This window comes from Belonocnema kinseyi, chromosome 4 (genome assembly GCF_010883055.1).
Source record: "Belonocnema kinseyi isolate 2016_QV_RU_SX_M_011 chromosome 4, B_treatae_v1, whole genome shotgun sequence".
NCBI lineage: Eukaryota > Metazoa > Arthropoda > Insecta > Hymenoptera > Cynipidae > Belonocnema > Belonocnema kinseyi.
Window position 1 is genome coordinate 93062526 of NC_046660.1, and position 18510 is coordinate 93081035.

The 18510-nt window shown below is 33.6% G+C and overlaps 1 protein-coding gene across 15 annotated transcripts in view; it reads left to right on the top strand.

Moving 5' to 3' along the window:
• Nucleotides 1–18510, top strand: part of LOC117170478 (MAP7 domain-containing protein 2) — a 319741-nt gene that overhangs the window by 232924 nt on the left and 68307 nt on the right. The gene's annotated exons all lie outside the window — the stretch shown is intronic.

Consider the following 18510-nt stretch of genomic DNA (forward strand, 5'->3'; position numbering starts at 1 on the left):
AGTTACAGGCGTTTGAAACTACCCCTGCAGGCATTGGGGTTGAAAATTCAACCCCCCCTCACTTGGGGAGGGTTGGTAATCCTGGTCTATAAGTTTGTGGATACTACTGTTGGGTAGGCGAACATATTCCCAGAATTTAGAGACAATCGAAAAACATGACTTTTTGAGTTGGGGCAGTTCAGGAATAATGCCCCATGTAAACTTTAACTATTGTGTTGAAAGTTATACTACTTTGTTAAGAATTAATTTATTTTTTGCAGAAAATAAATATTTGCGAATGGAAAATTCACCTGCTTTGAAGAAAATTCGTCTGTTTTGTTGAAAACTGGTATTTTTGGTTAAACGTTGAACCACTTTCTTAAGAAATCATCTCTTTAGTTGAAAATTTGATTATTTTCTATAAAGAAATTCGTATTTTATAATCTAAAAGTCATCTTTTTGCTTGTAGTAAATAAATAAATACATTTTTCATTTTAGTTTGGAGTTATTTTATTCCGTTTATAAAAGATTCCATTTTTAAAATATTACAAGAATGAAATTCTTGTCATAGAATATTAATTTAAGAGAAATTGACAAATTTGTCAGAGCAAAACTAGGGAAAAGTCAGGGAATTTTGAAAATGAAGTTGTGCGACCACCCTGAATTTATTATTTGAAGGGAACTTTCATATTGGAAATTAATAATGAAACATTCCTAGTTTATCAGTTCTCTTCGTATCTCGTAAACAAACAAATTTAAATGTGCACTCATTTAATAAAGCAATAACGGAAATAACTTATTTAGTAGAGGACATAATGAGAATGAAGAGGAGATGAACTCTACATCATCCCGAGGCGGCTATTTCATTAGAGAATAAAGTTCTTTGCAGACCTCGAACTTGTATGTCTTCAAGCTTGTATATGCATCTCGCAAATTCTAAAGGCAAAAGTGCCTCTTTGTCTAACGTAGTCAGCGGTAAAGCCCTCGAAAGTTCAGTTTTCAACTTTGCTGCTGAGGCACGAATTACGTTTCTATACTGTATTTAGGTCGTTATTTGATGTCAAAGCAAGGGTATTCGCCTGAGAGTTTTCCATGAAAAAATTTCATTTTAAAAGTGAAGTTATTTGTTAAATTTCTCCATTTTACGTATGCTGACTATTTATACTTGATTTATTCATATTTACTTTCAGAAGTAAATTGCTAGATTGAATCTCCCGTGTTTGGTATTTTCTCAAAATAAATTAATATTCTGCCAAAGGTATGACGGTCTCGATAAATTACACACCAAATTTTTACTGAGAAGAATAAATTGGATTTTTGGTGTAGCCATTTAATCAATTGATTTTATATTATGCTAAATAGCATAACAGCTAGAATGTAATTTTTCATCTAGAGCACTATTTTTTAAGAAACCATCGTAATAAAACAATCTCTGAATGAGTAAGACTCAAAATGAGTCATAGTGCATAGTGTTCATCATCGCATGGTATTTACTTGGACTTAGGATAGTTCAAATAATGTCAAATGGAGAATTTCTAATACAAATTAAAGTTTTGGAACGTGACCTTAACCTCTTCTGACCGATGTCCACATATGTGGCCAGATATTGAATTTGCAATTGTGACGTGCCCTAATTGTTTTTTTCTAAAACCACAGGCATCATTAGCTTCTCCAGATAAAATACTACGAGGATCAAGCACTTTCTTTAATTAAAAATTAATTTTTGCCTGTCATAATTGAAGTCGGAAGAAAGCAAAATGTGTCGCGTACTTCAATAAACAAAAAGTGCTATCAAAAAATACTTATTTATTTGAAAGATGTATGATGAAATTGTGGAAGTGTTTGAGCAGTAGAAACCTATAAAATAAGGCCAATATAAAAAAAGTAAATCTTAAGTAGCTCAAAGTAATGTACGTTTGTTCCTGATCCGGTAACTGTTCCTACTCATTACCTATCACAATTTTATTTCTATAATGTATCATTCCTATTTTATATATATATATCACGGTCGTCAGACGTGGTTGTGGCTGAAATTTTACCGCGATTTCGTTGGGAGCGGGTGCAATTTTCCAGATTAGCATCCGCTCCCGGCGAAATCCTGCGGTTGTCCTTATGACAAATTTTTAATTATATATATATATATTAAAAATATATGTAGTCTGTAACGGAATCAATACGACGATCTGGCAAAAGTTTCGTGCACCCTGAGAACACGGAGCGATCCAAGAACTACCGCCTTCTGCATTTTTCCCGCAAGTGTTTTAGCATATTGTTGACACGCAGGGATCTTTTTCAGGCTATTAATGAGTAAAAGCTTGGAACCTCCAAGAGCGCCGATGATAAGGACGATTAGTTTAACAGAATATTCCGGTACAATCGTTGCAACTTCCTTATAAGGTCTTTGTACCTCTCTTTATTTTCATTCTCCTTGACTATGATGTTTTTGTCAGATGGTGCCGAAAATTCGATAATGAATATGGTTCGCTTCTCGAAGTCAAGAAGAACCATGTCAGGCCTCGAGTATGCAACAGAAACAATTGTCGAGAATATAAAGTTCCAGTATATGCGGCACTTCCCATTCTCCACAATTGACTCGATTTCCCTAGAAGCGTTTAGAGGAATAATATTAAGGTTAATGCCGTAAGAGTGACATAGATGGTAATAAAGCACTCTTAGTGCCCAATTGTGCCTTTGGATGTAGGTCGTTCCCGCATGAGTTGGACAGCTAGATAGTATGTGAGCTAAATGCTCGGGGTGTGCATGCAACGCCCTGCAGCTATCATCGGGAATGTCTTGGCTCAAAATGTGGCGACGGTATGTTAAGGTGAAATGACACCGCCTTGGCATGCCAAAATGAAACCCTCCGTACCAGACTTCAATCCGGGCGATTTAAGGAAAGCAAACGTTAGCTCACACGACATTGACTGATCCTCTACATTTCTGTGGAAGATACCGTGCATCTTCTTTTCGAGGAGCTGTTCACGAAAGTTTTTCTCTTGTGCATTCTTAATCCGGGCTTTCAGGAGTGAGTACTCAAGATAGATAAGATTTGATGCATTTTGCTGACCATTTTAAGAAGAGGCTCTCTTCCATTTGCAACTCTATGTGCTGTTCCCAGAATAATCCTGTTATGAAGACATTCAAGACTCAATATTCCGCGACTACCTTGACGTTGTTGTCCCGATATCAAGGGATCTGAGTTCGTTCTTCGTCCATGGAACTACTCCAAATAAATTGAGTACTACCGGGACGGCAAGCATGTTCCTTGCAGATACTTTGTTCCTCGCCGACAGTTCGGAAGACCAAATCTGTCGGATGAGACGTTTGTATCTGCTTCGGAGAGTATCCTTTATAGATGTAACATTCTGAATGTGGCTCTGTGGAACGCCCAGGTATGTACAAGTCTCTCCAACGCAAAGGTCTCGTATAGCGCTTCTATCAACGAGCTCAGGATCTTCAGGGATGCCATTAAGTTTTCCACGCTTCAAATAAACCTTGGCGCATTTGTCTAAGCCAACTTCCATTCCAATTTCCTTAGTATATGGTTCGACAATCCCTAGAGCTACATGTAGTTGCTCTTTGTTTTTAGCATAGATCTTAAGATCGTCCGTGTAAAGTACATGAGTGACCTTGTGCTTTCGATCTGCAGGTTTACCGCACGAGTACCCTTCGAAATGGCGAAGTGCTAGAGATAGTGGCAATAATGTAAGGCAAAAGAGGAGTGGGCTCATGGTGTCGCCCTGAAAGACACCTCTCTGGAAGGTGACCTTCTTAGTTGTCACACGATTTTTTCCAGATAAGATAGTAAATCTGGTTTTCCAAAGTGGCATCAATCTCTCTGTGCACCTAACGATTTTCGGATGAACCTTTAAGCTTTCCAAAAGACAGATGATAAGTCTATGGGACGTCGAATCGAAAGCTTTCCGATAATCAATCCAAGCCATCGATAGGTCACGCTGGTAGAATGCTGCATCTTTGCAGACACATCTATCGATGAGCATGTTCTCCCGACATCCCGCTACGCCTTTCTTTGAGCCTCGTTGTTCATACATTTCTTGCCACACAGGTTCAATTTCCCGTACAATCCTATCATTCAGGATAGCTGTAAATATCTTATAGTGTGTTCAGACAAGTGATTGGCCTTTAATTCTTCGGGTCAGCTAAGTAGCCTATTTTCGGCAGGAGTATTGTGCGCCCTTCCACCAACCACTCCGGAATCGGCTCTTCCAACTTTAAATATGGGGTGAAAATACGGGCGAAATGCTGATGGGTTAAAGAAAACTTCTTATACCAGAAGGTTTTGATACAATCTGGTCCCGGTGCGGAATAGTTTTTCATCCCTCTTAATACTTTTTTCACCTCCTCGGTAGTGATGGGTGGTCATTCTTGATTAGGTGTTATGAGGGCATCACACAGATCCTTTAAGCTATTTATATTTTCTGAGTCTTCGTCCAGTCTATTCTGCACTTCGTAAACTTTTCTCCAAGATACTTCGATCTCCTCTAGTTTGAGTGTGTGGTCGACACTTACTGGAGGGTCTTAAAAGAGTTGAGATGGGTAAGAGAGAAACTGTTGATTTTCTCTGACCCACCTCTCCCTCCGCTCTAGGCCCAGCCTATCTTTATGACAAGTTGATGCGGATTCTTCGATCGGATCGGATTCTTCGGAAAAATGTCCACGAAGCTCATCATCCATTTCAGTCAGATCTTTAGGCTCGAGAGAAACCTTGGTGTTGATGTTTCTCCGGGTCATAAAGCATCGCTCTTCCTCTATTGGATGCCTACCCGCGGTTGGGCTTAGTATCACCTCTCTTTCTCTGTTGCCGACTTGTTCTGGCTGCGGCAGAGGAGGTGTTCCACTTACATAGCCCCTTTTTTAGAGTACTTCGACATTGTTTCGCAATAGCTCCGGGTGTTTCTCGCACCAGAGAGCATTCAGTCGTGCCATGTAACCCCTGTCTTGGGCCACACTCGCATCTTAGCGCTCTAGCAAGTCGTGATTCAGTCGCTCCGTTCACCTAAGAGTACCGAGATTCCACCGATCCATCGCATTGAATCCATATTCATTAGCTCCCCCAGCTCTAGAGTGGTCGGCATTGTTGGCCGACCCATTGTCGGGAGCCCTGCGCGTTCTGTTGTTTTGAACCGCGCTTACTACAACTATGTTTGGTTTTGTCATTGTTGTTCCCACGAGAAGCTAGCGAAAGGGGTTCGTCCATCCTTGTAGAGCCCCGCATGCAAGGATAAGGCTTCGTACTCTGAGAGGTCGCCCGGTATCCCAGAGTCACCGTTCAAGACACCTCACCCAGGTGCCATTCAGCTTTCGGCACGATTTTCACACCTTCGCTGGGGGGTTAATTCCTTCGAGACCAACCCTGGACAATTATCCGCGACTGCGGACATTTGCCATTAGCAAGTGAGGCAACCATTAGCAAGTGAGTGCACGAGGCTTTTGCTGGATCGTCGTATCGATATATATAATAATTTTGTTCATTTTTATGTACTGGTTTACTCTAACGGTCAATTCCTCAGTTCAAATGTAATATCCTAACGATATACTAGTTTCAAGTAAATAAAATAATTTTAGGACCACATTTTTCTTGTGTACTTTTCATTCCAAATAGTACTGGTGTCCACGTACGTGGTCACGCATTTATATACGAAAATATGTACACTAAACAATATATGCCTTTACATTTTATGTTTTTAGGACAAAAAATAATAGATCCATGAAAATATTATTTTATTTGTGCGTTGATGGTGCCAGTCAGAAGAGGTTAAAAGTTTCAGGGTGGCCAATTACAGGGAAACCCGGGAATTAGTTTAGAATTTTAAGCACCGGGAAAAATCCGGAATTTTCTTCTAAATCGAAAATTTTTCAGAATTTGATTTTCCCTCCGCACTTCGAAAAAAATATGTTAGAATGATTGATTTCATTTGATGATTGAGCCCTTTTCTTGTGGAACGTCACCATTTATATTTGGAAATAACGTCAGTCTACTATTCTATTTTAGTTTCAGAATTAATCTCTTTTGATTAAAAGTTCTAATATTTGGTTGAAAATGTAATTACTCAGTTGAAAATTCAACTATTTTCTTTAAAAATCCTCTTTTTGAGTTTAAAGTTACACTTGGACTTGAATTTGCGCCCGGTTTTGGTTCTGACCATCGACTCAAAGTGAAGCTCTCCGAACGTAACATCAGGAACGTGAGAACACTGAGCGTGAGCTAACGCAATGTGACGCAGTTGTGCCGTCAGAGTATAGAGCTTTAGCTTTATGCTACTATTTTTTTCCGCATCGCTGATTTTTATTTGAAAACTCTGCTATTATATTTTGTTTTCAGAATTCATCTTTTTTAGTTCAGAATTTATACATTTTGGCATAAATGTCCTCCACTTGGTTGAAAACTTAATTGTTTTATTGAAAATGCAACTATTTCGTTAAAAATATAACTATTTGCTTTAAAAAAATGTCTTTTTTGGTCAAAATTTCATCTGTTTTGTTGACTATTTGTTGTTTTTTTTAATAGAAAATTCATCCTTTTGCATAGAAAATTTATCTGTTCGAAAGAAAAGTTATCTTTTTTTGTTAAAAATTCAATTATTTGGTTGTATATTTAACTTTCTTTGTTGAAAATGAACTTTTTTGTTGAAAATTCATCTTTCCAGGTTTAAGCCAAATTTTTTATGAAAAATTCGAGATTTTTAGCTATAAAAAACGTAACTCTTTTATTGAAAATTCGTCTTTATATGGGTTGAAAATTGAATTTTTTTGTGGAAAATTCCACTCTTTTCTTGGAAATATAATATACTTGTGCCTTGATTTCCGTGAACTGGGTTTGTGGATTTCGGCAATCGATGCCGCTCGGCTGTTTCTTGATGAGATGTATCATGCTTCTGTTTGTAGTACAAAAATGTTCGTAACTTGTGAGATTTAAATGAAAGTTTAAACAAATTTTAATTTGGAAATTTTTTATTTAAACTGAAATCTAACATTTTTGACCCAGCACTTTAAGTTTCTCACAAGTAGTGATACGTTTCTCTCGTTTAGTATATAGTCTAGGCTATCCGTCCGAGTGGTCAAAAAGTTATAAACAAATAACTGTTTAAACAATCAAAAAAGCATTTTTTGCAAATGAAAAAAATTTGATCGTATTTTTTAGCGATTTTAAGAGGAAAAGTACTCTACTGATTTTTTCGTAAGACCCTTCGTTTTTTAAGAAAAAAACTCAAACTTTCGAAAAAAGCGATTCCGAATTTCAACAGTTTAAAAGTTGATCTTGCTTTTTTTTTTGAGTTTTCAAAAAAGGAACCGAATGGGGTCTTTACAGGCACTTTGTAGATGTTCCATTTGGTTCCGTCGGTCTGAGAGAGACTGCAGTTCAGAATATTATTTGATGTTTAATTCTCGTTTAGTTTATTGTATTTATTTTGACATGTATTATGTTTCATGCCAGCGCAAAATATGCAACAAGGTATTCCCATTCGACGACAAATACACGAATCTCTGCTGCAAACCTTACAATTACATGCAGAATCTAATTCGTCTACAATTTGTTTAAAATAATGCGCATACTGGGTTGAACGTTTGAAATAATTTAAGCACGACATTGTCGTAACGGTCTTTAGCGACAGATTAAAGGAAATGAATAATAATTAATATTTGTTTTTATACGGCAAAAATTCAGAACTTATATGGGAGTAAACATGTATCCAGATATATTCGGCGAAATACATCGTGATCAAATAGTGCACCTATAACAAGGAGAAAAAGATATCGCACAATGATATCGTAAAGCTTCTATATTGCAAGAAAGCGCAATATGATAACGTACAATTAGGTCCCGGTGCTTTGTACGATATTAAAATGCACTAATATCACATAAAAAAATGAAGTTAAATTGTGTTGCTGTCGTCTGCTATGTCGGCGTTCTTAGCAGCAATGGAAAAAAGGCAGAGTATGAGTGAGTTCGAGCTATAAATCGGGACACCAGATTTAAAACAATCACAGAAAAAAGTTAAAAATTTCTGCAGGTAAGACCTGCAACGGTTAATGATTAAACATATTTCAGCGAAAGTTTCACAAAAGTTTTTCTTACTGATATATTTCCTCCAAAATAAATCACATTATTGTAGACGAATTATAACTTATTTAATACCATTTAGCAAAAGCGCAAAATGTAACTGACAGATGAGAATCCCCATTTCTCTCAAATTTAATTAAGTTAAACGACGCTGGATAGCGCTGGCGTCGCAATTGTCGCTATACTTCGAATAAAAATGAGGCGATTATAAGAGGAAAGATTATCCAGGCAAGGTTAAAAATCGGAAATTACCTTCGATTCATGTATAGTTTATCTGGCAAGGTTAATTTTTGTTTCGGTGAATCTTTCACCTGGAATGGATGTAAACTTAATGTTTAATTTTTTCTGTGTAAAAACTTACAATGTACGATATCACGATTTTGCGCTATTATAATGCGATAATTGCGGTATATAGCGCAGTAATTACGATATATATTGTAATTCATGCGGTATAGTCTCAGCGAACTAGGCCACGGGCTTTCCGCCACGCACAGCAGCGCTGGTTCGCGAGCTGCCAAACGTTGCTTTTCGGAGCCGAAAAAAACATGCGCGACATAATTTTTTGGAGTAGCGAGTTATTGTAGATTTTAGATCTTAATTTGAGATTTCGATATCTGCAAGCAGAATTAAAAAATATCAATCCTATCGGGAGTAATTGAAACTTGAAAATGGCAAAAATCGCTTTTTTCGAAATGACTTTTTGTTCTTGAAAAATTAAGGGTCTTACGAAAAAATCAGTAGAGTTCTTTCCCTCTTAAAATCGCTCAAAAATACGATGACATTTTTTTCATACACAAAAATCCTGTTTTGATTTTTTAAACAATTATTTGCTAATAACTTTTTTTGACCACTCGGACGGACAGCCCCCCCCCCCCCCACGATATTCGTGTTCAGCGGGTCAAAATACATTTGAAAAAACCATGTCACAGTCCATCTAAATTAAAAAGGTAGCGGGAACACCCTTGGCGCTTAGACTAATATGAGGACCGAAATAATCATGAGTCTCAGCGAAAAGCGTGCGATTTATACTTTATAGATATAAGGTAGGCTTATATATGCGTATAGGCATTAGTATAATCTTCGTAAACAAACCAACTGTGGTGGCCAGCGAGCGACCATCTGAGCGTATACACATATATAATATAAAGAAGGATTAAATTCCATGTAATAGTGTGCATACGGCAGCGTGAAACAGTAAATGTTCACCATCGCGAATTTAATTAAGGTAGCATCTCGAGATTTTTTTGTTGAATTTTTCTTTCAAATGGCGCTCTATTAACTTATCTCTGAGGATATTAGTCAGGCAATTTATTTAACGGGAAACAAAGAACGCAAATGGTTCTGATGTTTCATTGAATTAGGAACGTCTTCTGCCGAACAGTAATATTAATTTAGTTCTCTTCAGCTCCTCTAGGTTCTTGCTGGAGTACGTCGGTGGTTGCTTTGACTTGTAATGAAATTCTATTGCATAATAACTCAAGGGGTTTCCCCTGATGCATGTCCAGAGTAGGTACGCTATATGTTTCGTCTCCTAAAGTTTGGAAGACTGCTTGTTTCTGTAGCTGTTAACTAATTCCGATCTACAAAATCATTCTCCCCTTGGACCAGGAAACTTGTAAATGACAGTGAATTTATTTTTTGACCAATAATTTTACCAAGTTTTAGAAGAAAAATCTATCCAAATACATGAAATATCTCAAATTTTATATCACATGACACAATTAAATTTAAAATTGGTTCAATTTCAACATTTTTTGAAATGTTAATTTAAATTGTTAACTTTTTAAATTGTCAAATAGTGGGATGTTTCATATTTGCAAATATATTGTTTCCTAGTTAAATTAAAAGAGCACTTAAAATTGAGTACACTTTCTCAAGAAAATTTGTTTAAAAAAAGTTTGAATTTTTTTTTAATGTTTAAGAAGTATACGTTTTAATTTTGTTGTGGGAATATGAGGCATTTTTATAGAGCTATCCTAAGAAGTAAACATTAGTCTAATTAGCGCAGTTGATAGGCAAATAAATATGGCCGCTATTGATTGAAATAAACATAAACTATTTTCACGTTTAATATTCAATACGTGTTAAAAAAATATGAAGAAAGACACAAAAAGTGTTCAAAATGCTTCGAATTTTATTAGAAAGAGTAATTGCGAAGTGTGGCAGTGAAAATTTACTAAAAGTCGACATGCCACACATTTTTTCATCATCAATCAGTTGGAAACTTCGTTACTCAATGGAGAAACATTTTTAATTTAAAGAAGTTTAAAATGCAGTTTTAAATACTTAAACAGTTAAAAATCAAAGCCGTTTGAATTTTTAATTTTTTGATGAAAAACGAATAAAGGTAATCAACTTTAAATATAAATTAATACAATAACAATAATAATAACATTCAAAATTGAACTGCTTCAATTCGTAAGCCTTTAGTAGTTAAAAAATTTGATTATCCGATTCAAACCTAATACATAAACTATTTTCAATTAGAAAATTGTTTCTGATTAAGAGATTTATAACAGTTAAACGTTTTTATTCATTTTCAAATACTATTCAAACACTGTTTTAATCTAAAATATTTGAATAACAACTCGTTCAATTTGTAAATTTTATTTAAGAATTTCTTTTAAATAATAAATATTTAGCAATATTTGACTATTCATTTAAAATGAGCAATTAAAAATCAAATATTAAAAACTACACAATTTGAAAGTGAATTACTGAAATAGAAAGCCCTAATCCGCTAAAATTTTAGAATGGTAAATTTGAAATTTTAACGTTGCAATTGTAATTATTACATTCTCATCATTTATGATTGAGAAAGTATTAGAATTGTCGGAAATTTGACATCACACTTTTTCAACGGATCTCCACGTTTCGAGACCCCCTGAATCCGAAAATCAGCTTTTCACGATGGCGTCTGTCTGTCTATCCGTCCGGCCGTCCGTCCGTAAACACGATAACTCTCGAAAAAATTAACGAATCAAATTCATCTTTGGCACACTTTTTTTAGGTCCTAAAAGAAAGTATGAGTTCGTGAACCAGCCATTTTTGATAAAAATTCAAAAAGTGAGAGCATTTTGAACATTTTGGAGACCACTTTTTTCTGAATTTGAAAATTCTATGTACGGATATTTATAGTATTAAAAAGAACAAACAATTTGTCCTTATGACTTTTTTCAATAAAATGAAGATTCTCAGAGTTATAGCGTTTTCAAAATTTTTTTAATCAACCGAAAATCAAACTTTGAAGCCGAAAAATGCACGATACAAAAAAAAGTCAAGAGAAGAAAAACATTTATTTTTGAAAGCTCTAAAAGATTATCATAACAAATTTTTGGATTTTCTTAAAAAATCGAAAATTCAAATTTTGATTGCACAAAAAACAATGGAAAATAAAAAAATTCCAGTTTGTGGTCAAACTGTGTAGGATACGAAAAAAGATGAATTAACAAAACTGGTTATCCCAAAAAAGATCTACAACTTCATTGAGAATCACCTCAGACGCCTACTTTTTGTTTTATTCGTGAAAAATAACGTTGAAAAAAATAAAATTAAAAAAAATGTGTGGAAAAACGACGAAAGTTACGAGAAAAAAATCCAACAAAACCAGTTTACAAATGTCTGTCGGAATTCGAGCGCGCAGCGCGAGTTTCACGATGAAAATGTGTACCTCAAAGCCTACAGAGCTTTGAGAAACTTAATCTTTGACTATACTTGTTTAAGTAGACAATTCAGAATATGAAGACGCATATAAATACTGCCATCTAAAAAAGATCTTTTCAATAAAGTTTTTTTCAAGCATTCCAAATGCAAAGAATAAATATCCGAGCGCGAAGCGCGAGGTGTAATTATGTTCGAGCGCGAAGCGCGAAATTCAACCATCGCGCGTCTTAGGCGCGCTCAAACTTGCAAGCGAAGCGAGCCGCGCGCGGTGCCCGCACACCGGGCACATTTTTACATTTAAGAAAGAAATTGATTTATAAGTGAAAATGAGTGAAAGTTTTGAATTTTTATGTGTAAATAACAAACTGAACAATTATTAATCTGAATCGACTTAAACTTAAAATAATTTAACTTAAAAGGATTTATGTATAAAAAAAGTTTACATTTTGCAATTCTAATTTTAAAAGAAAGGGAAGATATTTTGGTATTTTATTATTTCCTAATTAAAGGGGGAACTTTTTTGTTTTTACATTTTTATTTAATTAAAGAGTTGATTTTTTTCAATTATATTCTAAATTGGAAGAGGAAAATTTTAGGTTTCAATTTTTTCAGAACCAGAAGAGGGACATTTTTTAGTTTTTAACGTTTTTATCGATTTTGAAGGGAGAAAATCTTAGTTTTTGAGCTTTTATAAAATTAAAGAGGCCCTTCTTTTGTTTGGAAAGTATTTATTGAGTTGGATGTGAGGGAATTTTTGTTATTAATTGTTTGTCTAAATAGTAAGAGATCAATGTTTTCTTTTTAACATTTTTACTGAACGGCCGGGTGGGGGGGGGGGCAAATTCAGTACTTTTAATATTTAGATTAAAGTGGGAAACTTCTACCCGTTATGTTTTAAAAGCTTTTAGTAAAGAATTCCTTAATTAATATTTTTTCAAGCTTCAGTTGAAACAATTTTAGTTGTCAAAGAGTTCTCCTTTGATTGCTTTAATTTGCAATTCCGTTATGCTTACTTTAAGTAGTTTAAATGAAAAGATTTTTAATTTTAAGTGTTACAATTTTTCAATTTTAATAATAATAAAAACATTTTGCCAACCGGAAAACGGCCAGGGATGTTTTTTCTCTATTAAAGCGACAAGCCTACACGAAACCGTAAAAATATAATTTTTATTAAAGAATATCAAAAAGGATTCATTCCTTTACAAAACTATGATGAGGGAAAACAGATTTAAAAGAATTCTATATTTCTGTCTTTTCGAAAATAGAAAATAGATGCACGTTCCTATGGTTCGTTAGGTGACCTTTCGCTTGCTAAAACTGATTCTTTTCATAAAGCTTGACATGCCCTGCAGGCTAGAGCTTATACAAAAAATAAGATTGCACGTGTTTCAGCACCCGACCGAAAAAATGTTTACTTTTTAACTTTCTGTGTCCCCGTTTTACTTAATATGGGTCGCTCTGAGGAAAATAAATTTTGTTTAACCAAAACCAAAAGGAATATGTACATTTTTGCTCATGCATTATTTTATACTTTGAAAAGAATTTTTGAGATTCTTTTGAATTAGAGAAACTTCACTCGATTATCTTTTTCTACCCATACGAAATTAGAGCTGATTCGTTTCGGTTTAAAGTATTTTGGTTTTTACTTCTTACCCAAAATTGTGGAATGTACACTGAAAAAAAATGGTTTAGCTGTCCCAGCTAATCGTTTAGCTGGATTTCGTCTTCAAAAAATATATAGCTGTGTCACCTAGATTTCTAGCTGTTTTAGCTAATTTAGCGATCTGGAAATTATCTAGCTAATTTATCTAAATTATTTCTAGATGGAAAATTTAGCTGAAACAGCTAGAAATCTAGATGACACAGCTATATTTTCATGGAAGACGAAATTCAGCTAATCGGTTAGCTGTGACAGTCAAACCGTTTTTTCAATGTATAGTTTATGACACTAACCAGGCTATCAAGTCAGCTTTCACTTGGTTCAGAGTAGATTTTGAATGACTTCAAAGCTTGAAAGGGCGCTCGAAGGCTGCAGATTGAATCTTTGCACATCCCAATAATTTCCAGCCTGATAGCTTTATCGTGACCAGTAAACGAATCGTTAGTTTTATTAATCAATGAAACACAGGTGTCTGATCAATTAAAAGGATCATGTAGCTGGAAATCTGTTTTTCTCGTGAATGTTCCAGTCTGAAATAATACTCGGTTTTTAATTTAATAATTAAACGGAGGAAAATTAAATGAGTTCTTGATAGCATTTTATTTCTATAATTTTTATACTTATTTTATTTCCCTTCTTTAAATTTATGTTTGATTAAACTATATTTTAAAATACGATTTAATTAAACCCTTTCCTTTGTCATTTGCTCATTTGAAACTGACACTGAAGACTAGGGTTTTAAAACTTCTACTGGTAATAAAGAGCGAATACTTGTCTCGAACTTGAAAACGATTGCGCCATTACTTCGCAAAAAGAGCCAATCGCTCAGAAAATGGAATGTTCAGAACTGGTCAAAGCGTTCATCGATGCGTATAGGGCAACGCTTTATCTCGATTCTAGGACATGAGCTGGAAATAATAAAAATAATTTGTTTTACTTTTTTTCTTTTTGACAATTCTAGTGACATTCGGGGTGGAATAAAGAAAATGGGCAAACCACAGCTGCTGAATAATATTTCATAAACTGGACCAGATGGCTCAAATCTCTACCCTGAATATGTAAAATTTACTTTTTTCATAATACAGCGCCAGATTTTTCTTTTATTTAATATCAACCCCGTTTTCAGTCTTCAAACTTTCAAATTTAACGTCGACTTTGTATTTTTCATTCTGCCAGAAAGGTAAACGTTTTCAAAAAAACATCTCGAAATATTTCAATATTCAGAGCGTGAAGCTCTGATCGTTCACTGACCAAACATTGAGTCTCTGTTGATTTAAAGGGGTGTGCACTAGCCAGATTCTGCAATACTTTGTGAGTTTCATATAAGCAAAAAAGTCATTCCAATATTGCACAAATATAGTAGACAAGTAGAAAATCAGAACCTATTTATATAGCAAGTTTCTTTATCGAATTTTGAAAAAAGATATAGAAAAAATATATAAATATGTAAATTGCATCAAATGAAACTTAAAAGATGATAAAAACTTCTCCAAGCTCGTTGCTATTTTAGTGAATGGTGATTCAAATTCAGTTTACATAAATCGAGTAAACCTTTAAATCTGCATAGGTATTCCCATCTTCTCTCAGATTCTGTGGGTCGAGCAATCACTAGATTCAAAATCAATTAATTCAGTTTGGTTTTCCATTAGGTCAAAGCATCGTGCTTTACCAATTCGTATGCTGGCTCTCAAAAAACTTTTCCTGAATAGAGTTTGCCTTCCTTCGCTGAAGCGAATCGTTTCAACTAAGAGGGAAATTTTGCGCCGTTTTTCGAGAAATCAAATTAGAATGTAATTTCCGCAGGTACCGGTGTGACCGAAACTGAATTCACTGCGAACTCGATGCAATTACAGAATTATATGAGGAGCAAGCAATTATTCTTGGTTTGAGTGCTCCGATACGAACTGGCCAATTTAAATGTCGTTTCTAAATCTTTTAATGTATATTTAAACAATTATAATTACTCAACCTTACAATCGACTTTACTCCAATGAAATATTATACATTTATTTTAATTTAAGCTGTGTCCTAACGAGCAGAGTAACTAGATAGACAAGGCCGGTTGTTGATTCTAGATCATACAGCTAAAGTGTTTCGTGTTCGTGCTAAATTTCGAGAATACTCTGGATGACGTCATATAATAATATGTCTTGCAGTTATGAGAAATTAATTTTTCATAAATAATTTCCAGGTTTTGCATTATTGACATCAGTTTAGCTATGACAGAAACAAGGATTAATTATTTCTTTCTTATAGATATTACATTTAATTTGAAAAGTCTTTTCTTTATTTATTAAATATGCAAAAGGTGCAGGTGTCCAATTACAATTTAATATGGGGGCAAGTGTTTACGCAAAATTCGTTTCTCACAATTACGCAACATCATTTTATGACGTCTTCCAGAACATTCTAGAATCTTAGCACGGAGACAAATGACTTCACCTATAGAATGTTCTCGACGTCTTCACCCTGGGCTTATTTTATATACATAATTTCGAAAACAATCTACCTTTTATTGAGAATTTTTTTAGCTCTGGTATAATTAAAATTAAGAGAATTTATTCAGTCATAAAAAAGAGGTGGCCTACAACTTTTGCACGGCAGTGTATCTACGAAAATAGGGTGCATCTCTTTTTCGTTTACGTCTCAACTATAGTTTTTAACTATGGCATATATCCAGAATTACGAGCTGCGAGACAGGAGGCTGGTTTGTTCTATTCTGAACTGGGACAAAATAAAAAATGTATGAACCAAAAAGATTCCATTGTCGTTAGAAGTGAATGATAACAATGAACACAGATTATGTGGTCGTAAAATATAACAAACAGAATTCTGACTTTATGTGGACCCGTACACTACAGAACCTGTACACACTTCACGACGTCGTAAAAGCGGAGTTTTCGCTTTTCCCTGTCAAAAAGGCATTCTATCCTGAGAAATCTAACGATCAATTGCTTCCTGGTTCCGTCATTGAACATACGTCCATTCAAAATTATAATAAAATGTAGCACTAAACGCAACCACGTAAAGAGCAAGTTCATATATCTGGATTTTTATTTCCTATCATTAAGCATATAAACAATATGAAAATCCGTTATCAACCAACTGAAAGCGTTTAAGTGTTTTTTAAATTTATTGAACGATTTTGAATTGAAAACGTTTCAAATAAAACTATTTTAGTTCAGGTAAAATTTGGAAAAAAGGTAAATATTTTGAATTGAATGAAAAGGATTTGAATTTGTATCATGTTTAACGAAAAACGTTCAAAATTTAGTAATTTGACATTAAAAATCTTTTAAATTGAAAATTGGATGAATTCAGTAGAAAAAAGTTTATATTCTTGGCATTGCAGAATAATTCAGAATGATATATTGAAAATAGAACAGTTTAAAAACATTAAAAGTTCAAAATTGGATCATTTAAAATTTAAACGAATTGAAATTGTATTTTATCTAATTCAAAGCGTTCAACATTGAATAATTAAAATAAAAAAAATTATAATAAAAATAATTTTTAATCCGAAGCGATGAAAATTAGAAGATTTGAAATTTAAAAGTAAGTTGAATGTTTCTAATTCAAAGCTTCCAAAATTCTACAATTTTATATAGTTATTACATCAAAAATTATAATTTCACATTAAAATTGATTAGGGAAATTTTTCTAATATCAGAAAATGAATTTAACGTCATTTTAAGTAAATCTAAATCTCTTAAATTGTGATCATTCTACAAATCTAAATAAAAGAAATTATTTAATTATTGATGTATCAATTTCAGGTAGTTTAATTTTTACCTATCTTGATTTAAATAACACCATCTTTACCTTTCTAGCTTCAGATTGTTTAATTTTTTACACTTCATTTTGAATTATTATTCATAATTGAAATTGTACAGTGAAATATAGTTCAAATGATTTATTTTTTTTATCTTCAACTGAAATAGAGGTTATTTTAAAATAACTATAATATAAAAAATGACAAATATTTTTTTAAAATCATAAGAAAAATATATGATCTGTATACTTGACATGGCACGATTTCTAGCATTTCAATCCAAAAATTTTGGAATGGTTCAATCTAAAATTATTAAATTTAAGACTGATTATGACTAAAATTTAGAAAGTTTGAAAGATTTAATAGTGAAATGGTCCTGATCTTTTTTATATTTCAATTTGAAACTATAAGATTGTGAAATTTGAAATTAAAAACCTCAAATAATAAAAAAATTTCAAAACAAATTTTTGATTTCAAGCTTTTGAAGCCAGAAAAACTATAATTTCAAGGCCTCAGCAATTAAACTGTTTTGGAAATTGCGCATTAAAAACTAAAATTTTAAATTGAAATTATACCTGGACCCACCCTAATTCGAAAATATATAAGAATCCATAGAAACACATGTAAGTTGAGTGAATGACGCCTGAGACGAAAGACCTTGGATACTAATAGGCCCGAGAGGTGACATTTGCATAATGACTTTGTGAAGCTCTTCGCCTGGGGTGCTTACTAGAGAGATTGATTAGCTTCCTGGGTCGGAACAGTAATTAGAGCGTGATAAAAAATATTTAATTTTTAAAATTTTCATCATGATTTTTAAAATTCAATCATATATTATAAGTTGCGAAATGAATACCTTGAAAATCAGCGGTAAAGAATTTCCATGCAACTGCAACAATTCGCGAACTTTTTTCAATAAAAATATGTAAAGTGCGTAAAAATAGTGCAAAAAATAGGAGTTTTAATGTGTACAAAGTGAATTAATGAATTGCAAGAATGTTATTATTATCATCATTATCAATTTTTAGCCTCTACCTTATTCGCAAAAATTCCTTAAAGTTAGTTTTATCCAAGAAGTGCGCTCTCCATTTATCTACCTATTTGCAACGAACTGTAATATTTAGATCATTATTAATAAAATTGTAATCCAAAATTGCAGAGCGACAGTTCTTTATTTAAAAATGGTAATACATGAAACGATAAAAAATTCAAAGCGAAATAATTCCGGGGCGTGATTTAATTTTGATGCGTGATATGTATTATCGATTCACTCGATCTTTTCCTGCATTTTCGAGAGAAAGACGTTAATCGGTTTCAGTAGCAAACAAGATTTGTGTGAAGTATCTGATTGCA